The following is a 23080-nucleotide window of genomic DNA, read 5'->3' on the forward strand; positions in this document are numbered from 1 at the left end:
TCCCGCGGGAGGAACCACGGGTGGGGGTCAACCCGTGGCTCCACCCGCGGGGTACTTATATGTTGGTATTTGGGAATTTGTTCCCCGTGATTCTTTTGACTCGGTATTTGGTCTTTTGACTCCCCGATGTTCTTTTGTGGAACTATTTGAGCGTCTTCTTGATGTTTCGTATGTCTAGAACTATATGGTAGGAATCCATGTTGGTTTTGGTGTCTTGAATCGTGCTAAGTGTTCAACATTGTGATTCGTTGAACTATGATGAGTCTTGTATGTTCTTCGGAACTATGTTGGTTTACCCGTTTGATAAGCATGCTAGTTCGGTGTTTAAATGCTAGCATGTGGGTTGTTTGTCCTTTCTTATTGATTGATGATGACTTGTGTTAATAATCGTTGTTGTTGGACTGTGATCCATTCCTTATTGAGTATGGTTTCATATCTTCGTTGTGATCCGTTGATTGATTCTTGTTGTGGTGTGGTGTGTGTGGCTGTACCTGGATTGCACGATTAATGGTATGGGACATTAGTCACCAAGGTACGACAGTGGTCCTCGTGGTGGCCATGACGCGATTATGGAGTTTGTGACCTGTGTGTCGGGTTCACGTATTTCTTGGGAGGCATGTGTTGCCATGTGTGTGATTGGTACCCTCGTGTACTATGAAATTGGTGGATTTGTTGGCGGTCGTTGGCGGATGGGGACGACGGTCCTCGGAGGGAAAATGTTGGACTTGGTGTACAGGGGTCCTGGAGGTACAGGTTGGAACTAGCTATAAGGTTGGGGGTAGCCATAAGGTTGGAACCGGGCATAAGGAAGGCATCTCAATTCGTGATGGGTGATGTCACGAAGGCTTGTGTAGCCGTTGTGTGTGTGATTCTCTATTTGTGACATGTGTTTTCACAAAGGCATGTGTTGCCAATGGTTGAGTCTTTCTTTCTCTTGTGTTATGCATGTCGGGTGTTAATCTACTGTGTGATGGTAGATTATGCATTGAGTCGTCCTGTGAGTTGTTATTGCTTCTTGGTGTCTTGGGATGTGTTCCCTTAGCGTTATTGTGAGTGCAAAGAGTCTTGTGTTTGACTTCTATCTTGGCTTCGAAATTGATATATATACTATATGCCATTTCGCAAATGATTTTGTATATATAAACTATCTGCATATGATATTTCACATGTATTGGTGGGTTACCAGCATCATTCGCTGACCGGGCGTCGTCTCATATTTTATGTGTTTCATTCAGGTGCGAAGTAGACGAGAGCGCGGTCTAGAGACTGTTAGATTAGACCCCTTGAACTTTGTTATGTTTTGGCCCGTGCGCCGATGTTAGACTTGAGTCCTTCTGTCCTTGACTTTATTTTGGATAGTGGATTTTGTGCAGATGTTTACGCCTGTGCGTTCACCATTGAGTGAGCGTGGCATAGCACTCTACGTTTTCCATATATTCCATATCTAGTCTTCCGCTGTGTATGCTTTTATGGTTAGAATTATCTACATGTTTAAGTTTAAATTGGTATGGAAATCGGGGGTGTTACAATTTTCAACAAGTCCAAATTCAAGTCCAAAACACCCAAAATCTCACACAATACAAGAATATGACTTGAATCCAAGAAATAACCAAGCAATGGCATACAAAAACCCTAAGAACAAGCTCTAAACTTGCATTACCACAAGACAATGCATCAAATCTCACATTTCATCACGAGAATCACATGTAGAAGCCAAGAAATCATCATATAAGTAAGAAAATAGGTTTTGTAAAGCATGGGTTACCTTTGTAGCCTAAAACTTCACTTTCTCACCCTTAGAAAGTTTCTCCTAAAGCCCTTCTTCAACACCAACTTCATAAACAAACCAAAAGACAACAAAGATTCTATTTTTAGAAAAAGACAACTAAAAAGATGCTAAAAACACCAAGTGATAAAGGATCTTACCCTCCCCTATGCTCAATATTAGGAAAGTAGGAATCTTGGAAGACAACTTGTAAGATTTAGGATGCCGAATTTTGGCTTGGAGAAGAAGCTACCAAATTCTTAGAGAGAAGGTGGAGGTTTTGTGTTTAGATTGTTGGTGGATGAAATGAAGAGATGATGCTAGGTTAGCTTGGAGCACAAACTTTTGGTAGAAAGACATCTTTTCCCTTACTAAAGTTGGAAGAATAAGGAAATAAGGGAACAACCCACTAAGCATAAGGTACAACTCTTTGACCTTGATTGAATGGTCAAATTCTAGTCCTCCGACTATTGAATTTTCAGGATTTTTTGAAATAAATTAACAATAAGACTAGGATTAATTCTCTAATTAATCCTTAACTAGAGTTTGGATTTACGGGGTGTCACAAGTGGGGGGTAGGTGGGGGCAGGGGTGCCCGCCACCTACCCGCTGCCCTTGCCCGATCTCCAGCGGGCAGGCGACTGCCCACCGGGCACCTGTTGGATTGTGTACCGCCGCCGGCGGGTTGTCCTCCACCCGCTGGAAATTGGCGGTGCGTCGTGATGTTTTCTCCAGTTTGTTGTTTCCCCTTGTCCCGTTGTACTCCGTTTGTCGTGTATGAGTCTCGTTTGGTGTTTTAGGCATCGTTCTAGGATTTTATGTGTAATACGTGTCGTTGTTGTTGTGTCTTGATTGTTATGTGATTATGTGTTGATTGATTGAATGATGATGAGTATTGTGGTCATTGAGCAATGACCAGTGTGAATGATGATAATGATGATGTTGAGAATGTGATTGGTGGAAAATAAACTGTTGGCGGTTGGCACCACTTGTGCACGGTCATTGTACTAAAGGTACAGGCCATAGCGGTGACTGGTAAAGGCACACACCCACCTTTGACTAGCTTGCCGTTGAGCATAGGTCAGGTTATAAGTGCTGCGGTGTCATGTTAGAGCTATATGCGCTAACCCCTTGATATTGGCACTAGAGGTGCGGATCATTGAATGGCACTGCGGCACCATCTTGATATGTTGGTGGTTGAAAGGTGGTTTGTCGGTAGGGGCATGTAGTTACCCGGAGGCATAAGGGGTTGGAATATAAGAGTGGCCTGGAGGTATAGGTTGGAACTGATATAAGGACGGATGGGAGCTACAAGGTTGGAACTTGGTATAGGGTTGGAGGATGAATTGTGTGCTTTGTTGCCTACTTGCTAATTGATTGTATTGAATGCCTTAGTTATTTGCATGCTTATCTGTCTGTTATGTCTTGCATTGCGTGTTTAGGGTGTCTATTAGTTCTCATAATTATTCTATGATATTGAGTCTGTTAATATGCCCTGGGTCTTGAACTTGGATTTAAATTAGAGTCTCGTAAGTATATATGTATTCCAATTTCAAAATGAGTTTCTTATATCTACCTATATCGTACTTAACGCGTTGGAGTGGGTTACCTGCATTGTTCGCTGACGGTTGTTATACCGAATGGTTTTCAGGTGATGAGCTTTAGCTTCGGAGCGCGCTAGTCAGAGCCTTGGACTTGGCTTAGTTAGTCTTAGCTCAGTAGTTGGCCTGCGTGCCTTGGGATTGTATTGAATATCGATTTGAGGATTTCTTATGCTTAGTTAGTTTAGCCTGTGCACCTAGGTTCTCAAACTTAGGTGTGACATAACACCCCGACTCCTATGAATAGTTTTATGCTCTGTTTGGGAATCAATCAATGGATTCGCCTTTATTTTATAAGTTTTAAATACCTCAAATTTAGGGGTGTTATAGTTGGTATCAGAGCCTAAGTTCGACTCTAGCTAGGATGAGACCCTTAAGACAATACTTTAGGACATTATGCTCGAACTCTAGGTACATACATACTTGAGAATTAGACTCTAAGAATCTAAGCTGCATATAGGATAGTACTCTAAGTCTAAGACCTTAAGATGCTAAGCCATAACTCTAGGTGCTTGAATACTTAGGACGAGCGGTGAGGCTGGGAGTTTATCTATCATTATCTGCCTAATTTCTCCTCACTCTATCCTTTGCTTAGCTTAAAGGTTCCCTATAATTATAGCATCAAGGTAAGGATGCGAACCCTTAACCTACCATTACAATCGACATTGACCCTGTAAAACACCAGAATGGCACCGACAAGAAGTCAGTCAAGGACCCCTGAACCCTCCGCCCACGAATCACTAGTTCAGAATCTACAGCAACTAACTCAGGTCGCCTAGACACTTAGCAACGCCATCCTCCATAACAATAACCGACCACCACTACCACCAAACGGAAACTCAGATGTAGCTCGCGAAGTCTCGAGTAGAGTCTATTCACCCCTCCCCCCCTCTAGACTCTCCTTTCGATCCTACCGAGACCAACACCTAGCAGTAGGTCGCCGGTCATCCATGGAGGTCTAGGTGGCTATCGAAACGGCATTGGCATCTTCCTCACGAGCAAGGGCTTAATTTGCTAGGCCAGTTGCAGATCCTCTGTCAAGGTGACGCCTTTGTAGTTGATTACTTGGGTAACGCGTGGTTGATTATTGAAGATTTGGTGCTTGTTGGCCGGCCTATGTTGACAGTGGAGCAAAACTTGTACGTACTGCGTGGATTGTGACAGGAGTACAGGTCACTCACCGCTTCTCTCTCCACCCGTACGACGCCGACGACCTTGGAAGAGTTGGCGGACTTCCTTGGCGACCAGGAGTTCTTGATGGTGGATGATATCTCGGTGGTTGCTGGTGGTGCGCCGGTTGTTAATGTGGCACGTCGAGGTAGTTGTCGGTATGGTTCTGGCAGATGCGGCTCCGGGCAGATTTGGCGTGGAGGTGGAAAACGTGGTTCTACGCAGTGTACACGTGGTTGCTCCGAGCAGAATCAGAATGGGCAGAACATGCGTGGACGTGGACGTGGGCATAATTAGCGCTCCCGTAACGGACATCGTTGTCAAATTTGTGACCTGGTGAGGCACACTGCCGTCACTTGTTATCGTCGATACTCGGATGGTGCTCAGGCAAATATGGTGTATCATGATGATTCTGGCACAGGTACCACTTTGGCGTCTCAGAGTTGGTTCCCTGACACGGGTGCTACAGATCATGCTATACCTAATGTTCATGCTCTCACTGCGTCCGAGGATTATATGGGTAATGACACTTTACGTATCGGTAATGGTAAGGCCTTGTCAATTTCTAGTGTTGGTCATACTTCATTTTCTACCCCCTCTAGGACATTTATTATGTCTCGTATTCTTCATGTTCCCAAATTATCTGCGTCTTTACTTTCTGTTCAGAAGTTTGCTTCCAAAAATAATGTGTTCTTTGAATTTCACCCGTCATATTTTGTTGTGAAGGATTCCATAACCAGGGAGGTTCTTCTACAGAGTAAAAGCTCGAATGGCTTGTACTCTCTTCCAGTGTCCTCTTCGTCTTCATCTGAATTCTTGTCTGCTTGTACGTCTGCTTCTATCTGGCATGGGTGTTTAGGTCATCCTCATCAGCGGGTTCAGAGTCACATCTTGAAGTCTTGTTCAGTTAGTCAGTCTGGTCGTTTATCTTCGTTGTGTAATGCGTGTCAAATGGGGAAATGTAACACCCCCCAAACAAGACCTATATAAAAGCCTTAAACACATGCAGATTAAGCGACAAAACTAGCACAGCGGAAGATAAAAACGAAACTGGATAAAAAGAAATCCAACGGGATGTCACGCCACGTCCACCAAACACGGTAAACGCTACGGCAAAAAATCTGCAAGTTTACATCTATCCCAAACATCAGTCTATCTAACTACATTGGCGCACAGGCCACAAAAAACCACAAAGGTAAAGGAGCTAAGCTACCAGGCTCTAGACATCGCGCTCGTTTAAACATCACCTGAAATATACAAAGATAAACATTGGGACGACGCCCTGTCAGCGAATAATGCTGGGAACCCACCAATACCGTTAAGTATCATATATAGATAGATATAAGTCATAAAAACCATTTTCGAAACGGAATACATAAGTATATAAGTCAAAAGCCAAGATCAATAGTTAAAACAGGACTCACCACTCACAAATATAACACCGGGAACACATCCCAAACCACAAAGGTTAACCACACGCAAGGATAAAGATTCACCCAACGGCAACACATGCCAAACAACACAAGCCTCCGTGACTACACACGTCACGAGAGAAGATTACACAACGCCGGCTTTACAAGCCCTCGCAACATCACCCATCACGAGTTGGTATACCTGCCTTATGCCCTGTTCCAACCTTATTGCTACCCCCAACCTTGTATCTTCTTTCCAACCATTACCTCAAGGAACCCCTGTACTTCTTAGTCCAACCTTTTCCCTCCTGGGACCGTCGTCCCCCACCAACAGACCACCAACAAAACCACCAATTTCACACACATGGCGATACACGCCTCGGCGACACACGCCTTACCCAAGAAATACGTGAACCTGACACACAGGTCACACTCCATAATCACGTCACGGCCACCACGAGGACCGCTGCAATACCTTGGTGACTAGTGTCCCATACCACTAATCGTGTAATCCAGGTAAAGCCACACACACCACACCTCAACAGGAATCAATCAACGGATTGCAATGAAGGTATGAAACATACTCAATCAAGGAACGGGTCACAGCCCAACAACAACAACGATGAATAACACAAGTTATCATCACCAAACGGAAGGTACAAACCACACACACGCTAGTATTAAGACAACGAACTAGCATGCTTAACAACGGGGAAACTCAAGATAGTTCCGAGGAACACACAAGACACCTCTTGGTCCAACGAAAAACAATGTTGAACACTTAGCACGATTCAAGACACCAAAGTCCTACATGGATACCTACCATATAGTTCTAGAGCTACGAAACATCAAGAAGACGCTCAAATAGTTCCACACAAGAACATCGGGAAGCCAAAAGATCAAATACTAAGACAAACAAATCACGGGGATCAAATCCCGAACGAATACCATCGTGTTCCCCGCGGGTGGAGCCACGGGTAGTGCCCCACCCGTGGTCCCGCCCGCGGGTACACTACCCCACAGGCCTATGTACCCGCGGGTAGGCCGGCGGGTGGTGCCCCGCCCGCCGTTCCGCCCGCGGGAACATCCCTATTCCACAACAAATCCCTTCGGGGATTTTCTTCTCCAAACACAAATTCAAGTCCAAAAGATGCCAAATCTCACCCAACACAACAAAATGACTTGAACCATGGAAAATGCCAAGCAATGGCACAAATGAACCCTAAACACAAGCTCTAGATATGCAATATCACAAGATAAATGCATAAACCCTCACATTTCATAGCAAAACACAAGTAGAATCCAAGAAATCACATATAGGTAAGAAAAATAGGTTTTGTAGAGCATGGGTTACCTCTTGAAGACCAAAAGACTTCACTTTACACCACAACAAGCTCTCCACTAGGCTCACTTTCCAAACCCACTTCGAGATAAAACTAAAAGATCATAAAGATCCTACCTTTAAGAAAAAGACAACTAAGATGGCACCAAAAACGCAAGACAAGCTTATATCTTACCCTCCTAGATGGCCAAATAGGTGAAAGGTTGAATCTTGGAAGCAAAACTTAGAATCTTGACAAGGGTCTCAACTTGGCTTGGAGAATAAGCTACACTTCTTTTCTAGAGAGAAGGTAGAGATATTTTTCTAGGAATTGTAAGGAATGAAATGAAGAAGTCTTCTAGGTTAGGTTACAATACTAACTCTTGGTGAAAAGACAAGGATACCCTTACTAACCCTTAGAATGTGTAAGGAACAAGGGAACTCCCCTCAAAGCACAAGGTACAACCCAACTTAAAGGTTGACTAGTCAAATTCTAGTCCTTGAGTATAAAAAATCAGGATTTTAGGAATCAATTCCTCAAAAGATATAGAATTAATTACTCAATTAATTCATGGATTGAAATGTGGATTTTTGGGGTGTCACATCCTCTCCCCCTTCAGAGAAGCTTCGTCCCCGAAGCTTGGGTACGACGAATTAAAAGCGAATGGTAACAAGGAAACGAAATTGTGACAAGAAATTCAAGAATAGTCCTTTTGGTCAAAAACTCCAAAAGTACTCACAAGGGTTCCAAAGCAAAGAAGAAGGCATTTCGAATTCAAGGATCGGTCAAGAGTTAAGCAAACGGATAGATTGAGCATCAAGAACTCTACCCTCAACACAACCACCAACTTCTAGACGACAACCAAGAACTAATCAACTAACTCTAAACACCGACTTACTAAGCTAGCTAAACAACAAAACAACAAGCAAAACAAACAAGCACGCAAGGCAAACAACAACCTTTCACCAAGCTAGCAACAACTAAGAAGGAAACAACAAGGGAGAAGCGAACAGGGTTACCGCAACACAAACTAGAACTCCTCACACTCCGACTCCTCGGCCTCTTCAGACTCCTCTTCGTCTTCGTCTCTGTGGCTTGAACTGGCTTCAATCTGGTCCAGCCTCTGATGCACTGTGACGAACTACGCCTTCACAAACGCAAAGCCCTCGGCGATCAAACTGTTCTGCTGACGAAGCAAAGAGGCGACGTCATGCTCTCTCTTGGTGCGAGCTTCCTTCCTTCTCCGACTTTCCTCACTGTTTGATTCACTTACTTCAGCTTCGGCGGCCTCCGGTGCTCCTACTCCGTCTTCTTGGTCTGCTTCATCTCCAGCTTCTTCGTCACCACCCAAACTCTGGACTGCGAGGCTCAACTTCCCGACATGGACTCCAAGCTCAGCAGCTAACTTGCCCGTTCATCAGGTGCTTTCCTTGCAACCTCTTCAAGCGTGATGTACTCACCATCATCCAACTGAAACAGATTACAACTCCGGAGATTGGTGGTATCCAACACCATCTTTCTCACAGCCTTCGAGAGACAACCGTCCACACTAACACCCTTCTTAACCAAGATCCAACTCAGCACCATTTCGTACGGCAAACTCTTCCGGTTGTGATCCCGGCAAAACACCATGTGTTGCAACATCAAAGCAGGCAGGTTGAACTTAACCATATTCTTCAGACAGAAAGCAAAGGTGCACTCCAAATTACCCAACAAACTACTCTTGTTGTTATTGGGCAACAAACAATCGGACACCAACATCACCAAGATCCTTTGTTTTGCAGACAACCACTTCTTCTCCGGCCTAGAGGCTTGAGTGAAACCACTCGTACAGCCCAACAGATAGCTCAAATAGTCACGGTACCCCATGGTATCCGTACTAATCCAAGAATGACCACTGTACTGAGCCACTCCGGTAGCAGACAAACTCAAAACTGAGCCAACCTCTTCTCAGACAACACAACCTTCACACCTCTCACCTTAGAGGTGATCTCCAACTTATCGCCCTCCTTTGTCACAACCATGTGGCGATAAAACTCTTTCACCAAACTCGGGTAAGTCTCGGCCCTTATGGCGAGAAACCCATCCAACAAACCTTGATACCTAAGCAAATCCAACAAGGAACTAGGAAAAGATTCCGAATCAAAAGCTTTACCTTCAAGAACAAGGTAATGGGCATCCACCCATTCCGCTTTCCTAGCCAAACTTGACTTTCTAGGTATGGTAGGAGATGATCCAAAGCTCAACAAACAAAGCCCACAACTTCTTCTTCACACCCACACTCTCGCTGCTCCTCTCTTTCTCGCACGCTCTCTCTCTCTCGCGCTCTCTCTCGGCGACACAACAACATCGGCTCGGTGGCGGTAGCGGGTGGCGGTTCGGTGGTGGCTGGCGACGGGTGGAAGGGATGCTACGGGTTGGGGATGGGGTTAGGGTGGTTCACGGGTAGGGAGAAGGAAAAAGGAGAAGAGGAGAAAAATTTTGGGGATTTAGGGATTTAGGTGAAATTGGGGAAAAAGATGATTAAATTTGGGGATTTTGGGTAAAGAGGAAAAATATGGATGAAAAGGAATTAGAATTGGGTAGGTTCCAAGGAAGATAATTAGCTCAAGTGGTTTAGGGGTTGGGTAGAAAAGAAATAGGCTAAGGTTTGAAACTCAAAGACTATAATTAAACTTTAGGCTTGGCTTTTAAAACTACACAAGGAGAGGTTTTTGGTATGGATTTTTCTATTCTCCCAAATCAAAGAATACTTGGAAAAATTTAAGAAATGCACAAGGAATTATTGTAAGAACAACCAAGTGTAGGGATTGAAGGATTAGGCTAAGCACAAGGTAACTCAAGGATAGATGGCTACCACACAACAAGATTTAGATGCCAACTAAAGAAGTCACTTAGCAAGAAGAGAGTCTATACTAAGCATCCAACGAATTACTAACAAGGAAAACATGCCAAGGTTTGCCAAACAAAGACAACTACGAAACACACGAGAACACTCAAGGCAACAAAGAGCACAATACTCTTGGGAAACAAGGATAGGCTCGAAAACAAGGGTTACCTGCTAACTCTTCCTCCACCAGACCCTCCGACTCCGCCTGCGAACGCGCCATCACGAAGACTCTTCCCGGCGGCCTAGCTCCGACAGCTCCGCGACCTGAACTCCCTCCTGGTGCTCCTCCGGCTCTCGGGGGTGGCGGCAACGCTCTCTGACCGGCAAGCTGGGGACACTCCGCGACTCTGTGACCACGATCCCCGCATCTGAAGCACTTGAACGCCTGGCCATAACAATCATGGCCTGCGTGCACCTTCCCACACCTACGACAACCAACCGACTGAGCTTGATCCTGAAGCTTCATTCTGATAGGTCCTTGAGAAGAAGCCGGGAAACTCGATCGGGACTTCTTGAAGGTGGAAGAACCCCCACTCTCAACTCTCTTCCTGGCCAACTCCAACGAACCCCTCTGAAGCTGCTGAACACGAAACAGATCACAGATACGCATCCTTAAGGGAACTGGGCATACTCACCGTCAACGCTTTTCGTGCCTCAAAATTCAGACCGCCAACGGAACGCTCAACCTTAGCAAGCTCTGTAGGCACCAGCATCCTCGCGATGCGCGCCAGCTCTAAGAACTTCTTGTGGTACTCAACCATAGATAAGGATCCTTGCTGCAGATGAAGGAACTCATCAAACATGGCGGCTCGCACATGCGCTGGGTAGAACCTTTCGCGCATTCTGTCCTTGAGTGTGGTCCAATCAAACCCAGGATCTTCAAGGAAGGCCGGACCTTCGTGAACCCACCACAAATCCGCTTCTTGGCAGAAGTAGAATGTTGCCAGTTTTACTCTCCTCTCTTCGGGGCAGCCCACCACGGTGAAGATCTTATCAAACACCCGTAGCCACTCTTCTAGGACTACAGGGTCTTCCTCGCCAGCGAAGGTTGGCGGCCGATGCCCTGACACCAAACGACCTACATCGCGATGCAGCTTGATTGTTGTTCAGCAAGGCTTCACTAAGCGACTGCATTGTCTGCGTCAGCTGATGGAGATTCTGAGCGAGCTGCTCGTTGGTCGGGGTCTCAGGGGTGCGAGCGCGGGGACGAGGAGGCATCTCAAACTTCTACAACAACAACGAGATTACCAAAAGAGCAAACATGCAAGACAGAAAGCAACACACATCTCACCGCGCAACCTAGAGTCCTAAGCCAAACACTTAGCTTCTTAAGGTCGCTTAGAGGTCTCAAAGCACACTTAACCACTTAGAAAGTCTAGACTTAACTCTTCCTAGGCTCAAACCTAGGCTCTGATACCAACTGTAACACCCCCCAAACAAGACCTATATAAAAGCCTTAAACACATGCAGATTAAGCGACAAAACTAGCACAGCGGAAGATAAAAACGAAACTGGATAAAAAGAAATCCAACGGGGTGTCACGCCACGTCCACCAAACACGGTAAATGCTACGGCAAACAATCTGCAAGTGTACATCTATCCCAAACATCAGTCTATCTAACTACATTGGCGCACAGGCCACAAAAAACCACAAAGGTAAAGGAGCTAAGCTACCAGGCTCTAGACATCGCGCTCATCTAAACATCACCTGAAAGATACAAAGATAAACATTGGGACGATGCCCGGTCAGCGAATAATACTGGTAACCCACCAATACCGTTAAGTATCATACATAGATAGATATAGGTAATAAAAACCATTTTCGAAACGGAATACATAAATATATAAGTCAAAAGCCAAGATCAATAGTTAACACAAGACTCACCACTCACAAAGATAACACCGGGAACACATCCCAAACCACAAAGGTTAACCACACGCAAGGATAAAGACTCACCCAACGGCAACACATGCCAAACAACACAAGCCTCCGTGACTACACACGTCACGAGAGAAGATTACACAACGCCGGCTTTACAAGCCCTCGCAACATCACCCATCACGAGTTGGTATACCCGCCTTATGCCCTGTTCCAACCTTATGGCTACCCCCAACCTTGTATCTTCTATCCAACCATTACCTCCAGGAACCCCTGTACTTCTTAGTCCAACCTTTTCCCTCCTGGAACCGTCGTCCCCCACCAACAGACCACCAACAAAACCACCAATTTCACACACATGGCGACACACGCCTCGGCGACACACGCCTTACCCAAGAAATACGTGAACCAGACACACAGGTCACACTCCATAATCACGTCACGGCCACCACGAGGACCACTGCAATACCTTGGTGACTAGTGTCCCATACCACTAATCGTGCAATCGAGGTAAAGCCACACATACCACACCTCAACAGGTATCAATCACGGATTGCAATGAAGGTATGAAACATACTCAATCAAGGAACGGGTCACAGCCCAACAACAATAACGATGAGTAACACAAGTTATCATCAACCAAATGGAAGGTACAAACCACGCACACGCTAGTATTAAGACAACGAACTAGCATGCTTAACAACGGGGAAACTCAAGATAGTTCCGAGGAACACACAAGACACCTCTTGGTCCAACGAAAAACAATGTTGAACACTTAGCACGATTCAAGACACCAAAGTCCTACATGGATACCTACCATATAGTTCTAGACCTACGAAACATCAAGAAGACGCTCAAATAGTTCCACACAAGAACATCGGGAAGCCAAAAGATCAAATACTAAGACAAACAAATCACGGGGATCAAATCCCGAACGAATACCATCGTGTTCCCCGCGGGTGGAGCCACGGGTAGTGCCCCACCCGTGGTCCCGCCCGCGGGTACACTACCCCACAGGCCTATGTACCCGCGGGTAGGCCGGCGGGTGGTGCCCCGCCCGCCGTTCCGCCCGCGGGAACATCCCTATTCCACAACAAATCCCTTCGGGGATTTTCTTCTCCAAACACAAATTCAAGTCCAAAAGATGCCAAATCTCACCCAACACAACAAAATGACTTGAACCATGGAAAATGCCAAGCAATGGCACAAATGAACCCTAAACACAAGCTCTAGATATGCAATATCACAAGATAAATGCATAAACCCTCACATTTCATAGCAAAACACAAGTAGAATCCAAGAAATCACATATAGGTAAGCAAAATAGGTTTTGTAGAGCATGGGTTACCTCTTGAAGACCAAAAGACTTCAATTTACACCACAACAAGCTCTCCACTAGGCTCACTTTCCAAACCCACTTCAAGATAAAACCAAAAGATCATAAAGATCCTACCTTTAAGAAAAAGACAACTAAGATGGAACCAAAAACGCAATACAGGCTTAGATCTTACCCTCCTAGATGGCCAAATAGGTGAAAGGTTGAATCTTGGAAGCAAAACTTGGAATCCTGACAAGGGTCTCTGTAACACCCCAGATTTTCAAGATATATAAAACTTATAAAATAAAGGTGAAATCTCATTAAATCCCAAATAGAGTACGAGAGTACGGGGTGTTATGCCACACCTGAGCTAGAGAACTCGGGTGCACAGGCTAACTAACTAATGTCTTAATAGTGTAAATGCATAAACATGGCACGCAGGCCGAAACGGAAACTAACTACTTCTACGTTCCAAGCTCTAGCGCGCTCCAGTGACATATTCTTCTGTGCCTGAAAGCCAAATATATCTGTTCAGCGAGAGATGCTGGTAACCCACTCCAACGCATTGAAATACAATACATATATACATATATACATAGGTATACGAAAAGTCATTTCGAAGCATGAAGATATATCCTACGAGACTCTAGTTTCCAAATTAGGGAACCGACTCGACAGATAGGGGTACACACAATCAGTAGTCGTAATCAAGCATAAACAATTCTCACATAGGGAACAGTTATAGATAAGCACAACCTATGATCACAATTAAGCATTACTAGTAAGAGTCCTATGGTCACGTTTCCATAACAGTCACATCATCAATTCTTCTCATCTCATCACATAGCACACTTTGTTGGCGCCACAGGACCAATCGCATGCCCATACATGAGGGCCAGCGCATATAGCTCTGACACGGCCCCGTAGCACCCTGCCCCGTCTCACATTACGGAGGAGCCGATCGCAACCGACTAATGAACCGCAGTTCTATATAATATTTATATACCTGACCGGTCTTTACCAGCCTGGTTAACAGTTGGGATGGTTCTCAGCCCATTCAACTGCCCGTATAGTGGACCTTTGTCCTATATAATATTTATGTACCTGACCGGTCTTTACCAGCCTGGTTAACAGCCGGTATGGTTCTCAGCCCATCCGACTGCCCGTATAGTGGAACTTAGTCCTATATAATATTTATATACCTAACCGGTCTTTACCAGCCTGGTTAACAGCCGGTATGGTTCTCAGCCCATCCGACTGCCCGTATAGCCCGATTGATTTCAACCAATCGGGGTAACATGCACACATAACACATAGCAAGCACATGCAACCCATATTAACACATTGGGAAGGGGGAAAACGTATAACGAAACCTATGCGTGGTCATCCACAACTAGGAATACTCCTAAGGGGTTCATACTTCTTATACCTAGGTCAACGGGATACCAATTCAACTAGCATGCAATATATAAGACTCATACAACCTACGAACGGTACCCGAAATATCAAACTAGACATAGGCACGATAGACGGAGTCCGTTGGGACACCACGGGGGTCGGGGAAACATCAAACGGGGAAGCCGGAATCCCGAGGTAGGGTGTAAACCAGCGGGTAGCCGGTGGGTAAGGGTTCACCCGCCGGCTGCCCGCCGGCGGCAACTGTTCCGGGCAGCGGGTGCCCGGCGGGCAGCTGCCCGCCCGCCGGCTGCCCGCTGCCGGTGATGCCCAAATAGGCCGCGGGTAGGTGGCGGGTCCCCTACCCCCACCTACCCCCCACTGACTCTTTTCATCACAAAACGCCCCGGGAGCCTTCGAGGAACCCGGAACCATGCTTAGACACTTTCAAACGCCATTGATAACACACGTAGACAATTAACGAATCAATCATCAAGAAACAAACGGCACATAACCTATCATGCTTTTCTAAACATAATAAACACCCAATCATGCGAAATCCCACCAAATATACCAAGAATAATACCATACGAATTTCATGATATAACCTAGGGTTCTAATTATTTTTAATCAACAAGAACACAATTCATCTTCCCGAATCGAGATTCGGTAGGAATATCACATAACTATCAAGAGCCTCATATAATCATTAAGAACATCAAGATCACCACGTAATTATCAAGAACGTCATTTTAATCATCAAGAACGCCCTAAATATCAAGAACCCATCATCGTCAAGATCATCAAGAACATCAATGGAATCATAACACCAATTATCAATATAACGAATCATCAACATACAATAATATGGGGGATCCTAAGGGGGAATCATAACTATGAAAATAGGTTTTGTTGAGACATGGGTTACCTCTTAGTCTTAATTAATTCCTCGGCTATGAAGGGCCTTTCTTTAAGCTTTCTTGCTTTCTTGATTTCTTCTAGGGGGATTCTTGGAGCTCTTTGGGGTGGTGGGCGTTATTCTTGTGGTGGGGGGTTTCTAGGTGCCCCTTGAGTCCCCTATTTATATATTTAGGAGTCCTAGTTAGGAACTAATATTATGGGCTTGCTAATTCTATTTCTTTTGGAACTAAGGATTGGGTTTAGGGATAAGGGCCCGTGGACTATGGTGGGCCTTCCTAATTAATTATTGTGATTTAATTCTTTCTTTTGGGTAATTGATTAAATGATTTAATTGATCTTAGGGGTCGTAACACGGGGTGTTACAGTCTCAACTTGGCTTGGAGAATAAGCTACACTTCTTTTCTAGAGAGAAGGTAGAGATATTTTTCTAGGAATTGTAAGGAATGAAATGAAGAAGTCTTCTAGGTTATGTTACAATACTAACTCTTGGTGAAAAGACAAGGATACCCTTACTAACCCTTAGAAAGTGTAAGGAACAAGGGAACTCCCCTCAAAGCACAAGGTACAACACAACTTAAAGGTTGACTAGTCAAATTCTAGTCCTTGAGTATTAAAAATCAGGATTTTAGGAATCAATTCCTCAAAAGATATAGAATTAATTACTCAATTAATTCATGGATGGAAATGTGGATTTTTGGGGTGTCACAGGAAATCTGTTCGTTTCCCCCTATCTCGTGTTGAGTCTTCTAGTAGTCATATTTTAGATTTGGTGTACACAGACATTTGGGGCCTTGCGCCTGTTTTATCTATTAGTGGCTATCGTTACTTTATCTTTTTTTGTAGACGATTATTCTCGCTACACTTGGTTTTATCCTATGCGTTTAAAATTATATATTTATGCTATATTTGATCATTTTCGTGCCTTGGTTGAACGTTTGTTTAGTTGTCGCATTAAGTCTATACAGTCTGATCTTGGTGCTGAGTATAAGATATTGCACTCTTTATTTCTTTCAATTGGTATTAATCATACGCAGTCATGTGCTTATACTCACAAACAGAATAGTCGCGTTGAGCGTAAGCACATGCACATTGTTGAAACTGGGCTCACTTTAATGGCTCTTGTGTCTGTTCCGCCTCGCTTTTGGGACTTTGCGTTTGTGTTTGCTGTTTACTTAATCAATAAAATGCCTATGTTTGTTCTACAAAATTCCAGTCCACATTATATTTACACAAGTATTCATCGTTCGACTCTTTTCTGCGTCTGTTCGGTTGCTTGTGTTATCCGCATCATCGTCCGTACAATCGTCACAAAATGAGTTTGAGGTCTACTCCTTGTATCTTTCTTAGGTATCCTGAGTCGTTTAGGGGGTATACCGTTGTATGGATCTTAACACTAACAAGGTCTTTATCTGCACGCATGTTCATTTTGATGAGCATGTATTTCCTTTTGCTAAGCCTATTTTGTAGAAATCTGTTAATGAATCGTCGCAGTCGTGGGCCGTTTCTCGGGTTCAGGCTCCGTGTATGGCTTCAGCGATGCGTCCTGTGACTACTCAGCCTACTTCGCCTGTAGTTCGTGCTCGGGTGCCTCGGGCTACATCTCGACCTCTAGTTCGAGCGCTTATGGCGACGAGGAGTAGGTATCGGGCTGAAGGTGCGGTTTTAGTTGCTTTGTCTGCTAAGGTATGTCCTGTTGAGCCAACTTGCTATACACAGGTTGTCAGGTTTCCAGAATAGAGAGAGGCTATAGACACGTAATTTAATTCACTTAGGCAGCTTGTGCCTTACGAATGAATGTGGTTGGGTGCAAATGGGCATTTCGCTCCAAACGAAAGGCTGATGGCTCTATTGAGCGGCACAAGGCGCGGTTGGTAGCTAAGGGATTCTACCAAGTGGCTAGACATGACTTCTTTGATACGTTCAGTCCCGTGGTTAAGCTAACCACGGTTCGGTTGTTGTTGTCTTTGGCGTTGACCTCGGGCTGGGTCATGTATGTTTTTTGCAGAAGTCTTTATATGGGCTCAAGCAGGCTCCCCGGGATTGGTTTACTAGGCTGCATAATTTCCTACTTTCTATTGGCTTTCAAGCTTCCAAAACAGATGTTTCTCTATTTATCTTTTCGTAGGGGGAGCTGAAAGTGAGATGATATCTTGGTTATGTGCAGTGATCCATCTCTGTTAGTAATGTTATTATTTATGTTATTATTTGTTATTTGGTTTGACTAGTCTTTACATTAGATTAGTTATTTATGGTTTTCCTGGTTAATAGGATTAGTTCACGCTGATGTATATTAGGTGATTGTTTTGTAATCTCTATTGTGTTGGAATAGAAACGCTGATCCTTATCTCATCATCTCTAGTGTCCACTCTCATATCCAAGATGTCTAGTGCTTTCAAGATTTGTGATCTAAGCGCACCGGGGTTTTTCTTATGAATTGAGACGGTTCGTAATGAAACGAGTATGCTTCTTTTTGAAAAGCGTTACATGGCAGAAATATTGAAGCATGCGGGCATAACTGAGTGCAAATCATTAGCAACCCAGGTTCATGTTTCTCGTCCTGTCAGTAGAGCGGATGAGCCGTTTGTAGATCCCACGAAGTACAGGAGTTTGGCTAGTGTTTTACAATAACTCACGGTAACTCGTCTTGGCTTATCTTATGCGGTAAATTTATTGTGCTAACACATGCGTGCCCCTACGGAGGCTCATTGGACTTAGCTTAAGAGGACGCTACGGTATGTTAAGGGGAGTAGGGGACTTTGCACTATGGTTTTCAACTGCTTAAGTCTTCTAACACTGATATCCATGCATTCTTTGATTTGGACTGGGCTGACTGCCCTACGGATAGGAAATCCACGAGTGTGTTTGCTATTTTTCTAGTGTCTAATCTCGTTTCTTGGATTTGTAATAAGCAACGTACTGTGGCTAGATCTTCTACTGAAGCTGAGTACAACGCTCTTGCTTATGTCTGTGCTGAGGTAACTTGGATTGCGGCGTTGTTGAGTGAGTTTGGTGTGCCTTTTGTGTCTGTCCCGAAGCTTTGGTGTGATAATCTAGGTGCCACCTGCATGTGTGCCAATCCCGTTTTTCATGCTCGTATGAAGCACATTGGGATTTATTATCACTTCATTCGTGACAAGCTAGCTACAGGTGATCAACAGATTAATTTTATTTCATCTAAGGACCAGTTGGCAGATATTTTTACAAAACTGCTTGCCGCTCTGCCGTTTGCATTCATGGGTAACAAGTTGCAGGTTGTTGCTCCCACCTGAGCTCGAGGGAGAGTGTTAGAACTCTTATTGTAGTATAGTCCTAGTGTGTTTATATCTCTAGACTCTATATATATTCTCTATATGTAATTCTGTACAGATTTACGATTGAATAATACAATCCTAATCGTGAGGGCAAAGCTAAGAGAAAATTAAAAGTAATGGTACATAGAGTTGCAAAGTTTATTATTATTATTGTTGTTGTTGTTATTATTACTATTATTATTATTATTATTATGAAAAACAAAATTTTTTACCCCTTAATTGTTTAACTTTTATAATTTTCATCAATTTTAATTGATTTAAATATATTAAGTCCTTTAATTGTCCATTATTTTGCAATTTTAGTGCCTAAGTTATCAAACTCTATTAGCAAACTCTTTTATGGGGTTATTTTTATCATTTAAAATCAATATCTATGGTTAAAGTTTTATTTTGTTATACATATATTTGAACGTCATTTTTTATCGTAAATATTGATTTTGAATGATACAAAGTAATTCCATATGTTTTTTTTTAAGGGATAACTCCATAAATTAATAGACTTTGATAATTATACAACATTAGAGACTGAAAAACGCAATATTGTGAACAATTAAGGGGATAAATTTGTTTAAATTAATTTATATGAATCAAATTCTTAAAAGTGAAACAATTCAGATAGCAAATGTGTCAACTTTCATTATTATTATTATTATTATTATTATTATTATTATTATTATTATTATTTAATCTTTTGATCTTTGAGATAATTGGAGACTAATGATACAATTTATAATTTTACTATTATCATCAATTCTTCATCATCATCATTAATCGTAGTAGAAGAAGATAGTTGTGTGGTCACGTCAACAAAATCATGACTCATCATTGATTTCGAAGTGGTACGATTTGCAATTTTGTTTTTCAAGTTTGGTGATTTATTTCAATTTTCTTATTAAAAAAAAAATTTAAGGTTCAATTGCATTTTTGTTTAGACTTGGGATTTGTCATTTTTTTAAAATGAGTTATTTGTACTTTAGATGGTACGACTATTAGGTTACTTTAAAATTTTGCTACTAAGTACAATTTTAATCATATTTGGTCTACAAATTAAATTTTATTTTATTTTATTTTTTCCTCATTACTCTATATCAATTTGGACATTTCGTGTCACGTCAACAAAAACATGACTCATCATTGGTTTCGAAGTGGTACGAATTGCAATTTTGTTTTTCATGTTTGGTGATTTATTTCAATTTTCTTAAACAAAAATTAACGGTTCAATTGCATTTTTGTTTAGACTAGTAATTTTTCATTATTTAATAATGAGTTATTTCGATTTTATATTGTACGACTATTAGGTTACTTTTAAATTTTTGCTACTAAGTACAATTTTAATCATATTTCGTATACAAATTTTATTTTATTTTATCTTTTCCTCATTACTCTATATCAATTTGAACATTTCGTGTCACAAAAGTGTAAGAGCTAGAGTAAAATGTGAGAAAATATACAATATTCTTCCAAAAGGCTGAACCCCAACCCTAAGGGCTAAAAGAGGGGTGGGGATGCAACACGAGGACTTCCCAGAGGGTCACCCATCCTAGTACTATTCTCGCCCAATATTGATTACTCATATTTGCGCATACGCACAACCCAACCCACCTATTTTTTCGCCCAACCTGAGAACCAAAATCATACTAGGCATGGATATCCATTTCCAAATTGTGGATACCTGACCTAAACTGACTAACATGTTGGGTTATGATACATATATTTTTATATTCAACCCGCCCAAATATCAAAAAATATATAGGGTTAAGTTATGATACATCTGTACGATGTCATTTAGCATGCATATATATATATATATATATATATATATATATATATATATATAGCGAGTTCAGGTGTGGCGGTGTCTTACGGTGCGGCGGTGCGGCATCACCAATAGTTCAACAAATATACACCATCAACGTTAGAAAAATACACCACAAAAAACAGAGCAAATTAGGTACGGATCACCAAAAACACACCATTAGGTGTGAGTAAAAACACCATACAGTGTTCAGAAATACATCATTGGGGGTGGTGAGTTATATGGTGTATTTTTTGGGTTTGTTGTGTATTTTTTGATGTTTTATTGCATTTCATTGTGGTGTGTTTTCCTTACAGTGTTGGTGCATATTGTTAACACTGTTGGTGTATTATGAAATTCCGCCACACCACTGCACAGGAAGACCCCGCCGCATTTGAACTTTTTCATATATATATATATATATATATATATATATATATATATATATATATATATATATATATATAAGCAGATTGTAGACGCGTTATATCATTACCCTCATTTGTGCAATCGTGTTTCTTGTGTCTACTACTTTGTTCTATGTCGACCCACCCACTCTAGACTCTCTTGTCTCATCTCTCTTCTCTGTTTTCTCACAGTCTCACTCCCGCCATGTATCATGATTTGATTTATTGAAGAGAAAGAAAATAAAAAAAAAATTTGGCCCACCAATTTTTCTAGATGAATCAGAATATGACACGCAAGCTGGGAGTAAAAATGGAGTAGAAAATGAGAGTATGTGTAGTATTACTCCAAGCGAAATTCGTCTTCTCTTACTCCTTGAGATGACTTCGCAAAGACAAAACCTTGCGAAGACAGGGATAATATATTTATGAGTTAATACTATCTGAGCTCCTCCGAGTATAGTGGTTTTGCCACGTTTAGTTCTAAACTTTCAAATTGATCATCTGTGGCCTTCGACTTTCAAATTTAACCATTTGTGGCCCAAGTTAACCACTCATGGTCCTTCAACTATTAAATTTTAACCAACCATGGTCCTTTCAAGAGGACCACGACTTATTAAATTTCGAAATTTGATGACCATGTGTGGTTAACTTGGACCACGAATGGTTAAATTTGAAAGTCGAAGGACCACAGATGGTCAATTTGAAAGTTTAGGAATAAACATGGCAAAGTCACTATACTCGGGGAACCTCAGATGGTATTATCTCTTTATTTATTTATTTTGAGTAACACTTGTGTGAGACCGTCTCAGTGATCCTTATCCATGAGATAGTCGGGTCAGGAGGGTCAATATGCAAATGTAATACTTATACTAGCAAATATAATACTAAGAGTGTGTTTGAAAAGTAGGAAAATGGCTTCTGGAAAATGGTTTTCGGAAAATGAGTCATTTTCTAGAAAACAATTTCTTTTCTAGTGTTTGGTTGCAACACAGAAAACAGACTTGGTGTGTTTGGTTCATTTTCTGGAAAATGACCATAATTATTTTTAATTTTAAATATTTAAAATATACAATGGTGGTGGTGGTGGTGGTGGTGCAGTGGTGGGTGGTACTTTTGATCATAAGGAGTACTTTTTTAGTATTATATTTTCCCTTATGAATAATGTTGCACATATAAAGGAAAATGTAATACTTTTAATGAAAAATGTAATATATTTACATCAACATGTAAATTATTAAATTTCTCTTTAAAAGTATTACATTTTTCCATAAAAGTAATAAATATTTTATTACATTTGTTAGTATAAATATTATATTTTATCTTAACTCAGCCCGTCTCACAAATAAACATCCGTGAGGCAGTTATCTCACACAACTTTTTGCCATTTATTTTTGGTTCATGTAAGAATAATTATTAACAATGGAAAATCTATGCTAAACACTTGAGGGCAAAGCTAAGACAAAATGTAATGGTCGAGGTGTAAAGTTTTGTGTTGTTATTATTATTAAGAAAAACAAAAATTTTGACCTCTAAATTGTTTCACCTTTTTAAATTTGGTCCATTTTAATTGATTTAAACATATTAGTTCTTTAATTATCCATTATTTTCCATTTCTAGTGCCTAATATATATTAGGTAGTTATCAAACTCTATTAGCAAACTTTTATGGGTATTTTTGTTATTTAAAATCAATATCCATGGTTAAAGTTTAATTTTATTATACATTTGATCATAATTTTTTATCATGAATATTGATTCTAAATGATAAAAAATTACTCTATATGTTAATAGTCATTGATAATTATACAACACATGAGACTAAAAATGTAACATTATGAACAATTAAGGGGCTAAATTTGTTTAAATTAATTTACATGAATCAAATTTCTAAAACT

The 23080-nt window shown here is 41.8% G+C and overlaps 1 long non-coding RNA gene across 1 annotated transcript; it reads left to right on the plus strand.

Annotated features, from left to right (window-relative positions):
• Positions 1-3546: 3546 nt before the first annotated feature.
• LOC109163618 lies at positions 3547-22173 on the plus strand. The gene is made up of 3 exons (XR_002051304.1): positions 3547-3557; positions 14090-14095; positions 22078-22173. It is a non-coding gene; the product is annotated as an uncharacterized LOC109163618 (long non-coding RNA).
• Positions 22174-23080: the final 907 nt, after the last annotated feature.

This window comes from Ipomoea nil, unplaced genomic scaffold, assembly GCF_001879475.1.
Source record: "Ipomoea nil cultivar Tokyo-kokei standard unplaced genomic scaffold, Asagao_1.1 scaffold3030, whole genome shotgun sequence".
NCBI lineage: Eukaryota > Viridiplantae > Streptophyta > Magnoliopsida > Solanales > Convolvulaceae > Ipomoea > Ipomoea nil.